Consider the following 3,830-nt stretch of genomic DNA (forward strand, 5'->3'; position numbering starts at 1 on the left):
GTTGTGTTTGACTTCAGGAGAGGCCAGGTGGGCGTGGTCATGATGGGCATGGCCAGCTCAACGTCACTCATGTTGGGGCGCCTGTAGTGGCTCAAGGGCTCTGCCAGTGAAAACCAGATCCCAAGCTCCGTTTTCAGCTGCGACAGCCTCCTGCAACTCTCTGCCAGTGAAAAGAGGCTCCTGAGCTCCGTTTTCAGCTGCAATGGCCTCCTGCAACCCTATGCCAGTGAAAACAGGCTCCTGAGCTCTGTTTTCAGCTGTGACAGCCTCCTGCAACCCTCTTCCAGGGAAAACAGAGCTTGGGAGGGGTTTGTCCCCTCCCAAGTTCAGTTTTTGCTGGCAGAGCCACTGCAAGCTGGTCCTTCACTGTTTCCAGTGTGGCCCCCATGGGCCAGATCTAAGCACCCCGCCAGCTGGATCTGGGCCGCGTGCCTTGAGTTTGACATGCCTGGTATATATCCTATATAAAGCCCAAGCCAGTTCCTCTTCATTCAAGGCAGCTCAGGCAATCAAAAGGTTGGACATGTCTTGCTTAAATGAAAAATGGAAAAAAAACCATCTCTCCAAGTCTGTACCTGAGTGCCACCTTTGCTCTCGGTGTAATGTGTAGTTAAGCCCTCAAACTGTAGTCCTGCATATATCTCAGGGAACAGCAAATCCCATGGAACACGTCAGGATTTCTAAATAGGAGCGCTCTGCAGATGTCTTCTTCTGGGGAACCTGTGCAGATGGCCCTTGGATATTCGCCAGCTTTTCTATGCATTGGGGAGAACGTTCCAGGAATGCAGTATGTTCCCCCCCCCCCCAGCTCATCACAGGAATAATTCTTCAGCATTTCTTTGCTGATACGGTTTATTGTGGATGACTCTATAGCTTATTTTCTTTCTCCTAGGAAATTATTTTTGCTGGTCTTTTTGATATCAACTCAGGAGTCATCTTCATTATGGAGAATTGAGGGTCAGGGAAAAGGGGGTGGCTAAGACGCTGAGCTGGTTGATCAGAAAGGTCGGCGGTTCTACAGTTCGAATCCCTAGCGCCGCGTAATGGAGTGAGCTCCCATTACTTGTCCCAGCTTCTGCCAACCTAGCAGTTCGAAAGCATGTAAAAATGAAAGTAGTAAAATAGGAACCACCTTTAATGAGAAGGTAACAGTGCTCTGGTCATCTTCAGCATTTAGTCATGCCGGTCACATGTCCACGGAGACGTCTTCGAACAGTGCTGGCTCTTCGGCTTTGAAACGGAGATGAGCACCGCCTCCTAGAGTCGGGAACAACTAGCACGCATGTGCGTGGGAACCTTTCCCTTTCCCTTACTCCCACCCTTCAGGGGAGAATATTTGTAGAATATTTTTCCCCGGGAGGATAAAAATGACCAAAGGGGAAAATCCCTGATGTTTTCTTAGGAATAAGCAAAAACACAATATCAACCTGCAAAACGACTTCAGCTGAAGCCATGTTTAGTTCTACTTCGTTTCTTGCTTGCTGTTCAAGGGTGGAGGGGAGGGGGTGGAGGTCAGGAAGGGTGTGCCTCAGAGGTCTAGCCATAACATCCACCAGCCATAGTATGAACCAAGGTCATGTCAATGGATGCATGTTGAAGCCGGACGGGAACCACGGGTGACCTGATTGGCCTGGGTGATCTGAAAGACTTAGGGGTAGGGGGTTTCTATTCTTTTAACTATCCCTGAGCGCGGGAATAATTTAGAGCTAGCTTTTCACCTTTCTAAGTGCCGATGCAAGATACTCATTAAAAGGTTTCTTGAGCCTGAACTGAGATTCAGAATCCTGATTTCCTGGAGTTCATTACTCGGAATGATGACACATGAATTTTAAGAAATCTCATCTTGGTTTTCTTTCCCTCTCTTGTTTCTCACAAAGGATGGAAAATACAGGGGATTGTGTGTGTGTGTGTGTGTGTGTGTGTGTGTGTGTGTGTGTGTGTGTATGTAGGAGGAGGAGGAGGAGGAGGAGGAGGAGGAGGGGAGGAGGAGGAACAGAGGAGGAAGGAAGGAGGAGAAAGGGAGGAGGAGAAGAGGAGAAGGCAGAGGCAGAGGGAAGAGAGAAGTGTATTAAACTATCAAGCCATCACAACATCTGACAGACAATACAAAACAATAAAAATAGAAAGAAAGACTGTTAGACTATGCCTCACACAACACCAAAAGAAGGCTTCGTGCACTGGGCTACAAAGACAGAAAAAGAACCTTCTCAGAAGGAAGGACATGAAAGGAATTCACTGCACACACACACACACACACACACACACACACATACACACCTCACAAAAACCAACCAAGAAAAAGAAAACCCTCAAAGGAGGAACACAATGGTATATATTTCAGGCTTCCCAAACGAAACACTATTACTAAAGGGACAAAATAGTCTTAACAGATTTAGAACAAAGGGGTGGGGAACCGTGTGGGGTACAGGAGGCAGAAACAGAGAGAAATCCAGTCTCTAGGATTGATATAGAGAAGGGACTTCTGCTGCAGTAGATCCACTGTTCTTTCCTTGGAATCTTAGTAATTGGAAGAGGAATTGGAGGAAGGGAAGAGAAAGATTTCCCTATGAATTAATCTTTATCTGCTTTGTTTTCCTTGTACAGCAAGGGTGTCAAACTCAATTTCATTGAGGGCTGCATCAGGGTTGGGTTTGATGTCAGGGGCTGGGGTGGCTGTGGATGAGGCGGGCATGGCCAGCTTGATGTCACTTGTGTTGGGGGCGTCTGTGGTGGCCCGAGTGCACTGCCAGTGAAAATGGGCTCCTGAGCTCTGTTTTCAGCTGTGACAGCCTCCTGCCACCCTCTGCCAATGAAAACAGAGCTCTGGTTTTGCTAGTTGAGGGTGGCAAGAGGCCGCCGCCGTTGAGAACGGAGCCTGGGACGGGGGGTGGGATTGAAAAAATTTAGCAACTGGTTCTCTGCCTGGTTGCTGGGTGGGCGTTGCCTACTCAGCCTCCTGCACCATGGTGGTGGGGGGTGTTTTCACCCTCCCCAGGCTCTAGAGCCTTTATTTGAGCCTGCTAGTGGCGAAGCGGGAGCTTGAGCCATCATGAATGGCAGCGTCTACGGAGGAGATGAAGTTGGTGCTCTGGTATTTGATATTGGCTCCTGCACAGTGCGAGCTGGCTATGCTGGAGAAGATTGCCCAAAGGTGGACTTCCCTACTGCCATTGGGGTGGTCTTGGACCGAGATGATGGAAGCTCCATGATGGAGATCGACGGTGATAAAAGCAAGCAAGGAGGGCCATCATGCTACATAGACACAAGTGCCTTGAGAGTTCCTAGGGAGAACATGGAAGCCATTTCACCTTTGAAAAATGGAATGATTGAAGATTGGGATCGTTTCCAAGCCATCCTGGTTCATACTTATAAGATGCACATTAAATCTGAAACTTCATTGCATCCTGTTCTTATGTCTGAAGCACCATGGAACATTAGAGCAAAGCGTGAGAAACTGATGGAATTAATGTTTGAACATTACAATATCCCCGTATTTTCTGCAATCAACTTTGAAGCTTTTCTGCAATTGGGTTTTGGTAGGGACTTAGTATAGTCTCCTTTATCAGGTTCTATATTGGATCCCTGCATTGAGATACAATGCAAGTTCAATTGAATTAATCAATAACCAACATTAAAAATCGTGTCCTGCTCAATGGAGTGGAGAGTTTGGTCTCTGATGGAAAGCCACTTAAAGAGACTAGATGTCAGGACTCCAAGCCGTCTTTTCTTTTGGACTTGGGGCCTCCCCCACTTTCAATCATTCATTTTCTATTGTGGGAAAATGGGTGTGGGGATTATATGGAGTTGGATGGTATGTAGCCATAATAACA

The 3,830-nt window shown here is 47.4% G+C and overlaps 1 pseudogene; it reads left to right on the forward strand.

Annotated features, from left to right (window-relative positions):
• Nucleotides 1-3,049: 3,049 nt before the first annotated feature.
• Nucleotides 3,050-3,553, forward strand: LOC148048993 (actin-like protein 6A pseudogene; annotated as a pseudogene).
• The last annotated feature ends 277 nt before the right edge of the window (nucleotides 3,554-3,830 follow it).

This window comes from Thamnophis sirtalis, unplaced genomic scaffold (genome assembly GCF_051295495.1).
Source record: "Thamnophis sirtalis isolate CommonGarterSnake01/CBP01778 unplaced genomic scaffold, rThaSir2_p1.2 scaffold_2, whole genome shotgun sequence".
Taxonomy (NCBI): Eukaryota; Metazoa; Chordata; class Lepidosauria; order Squamata; family Natricidae; genus Thamnophis; species Thamnophis sirtalis.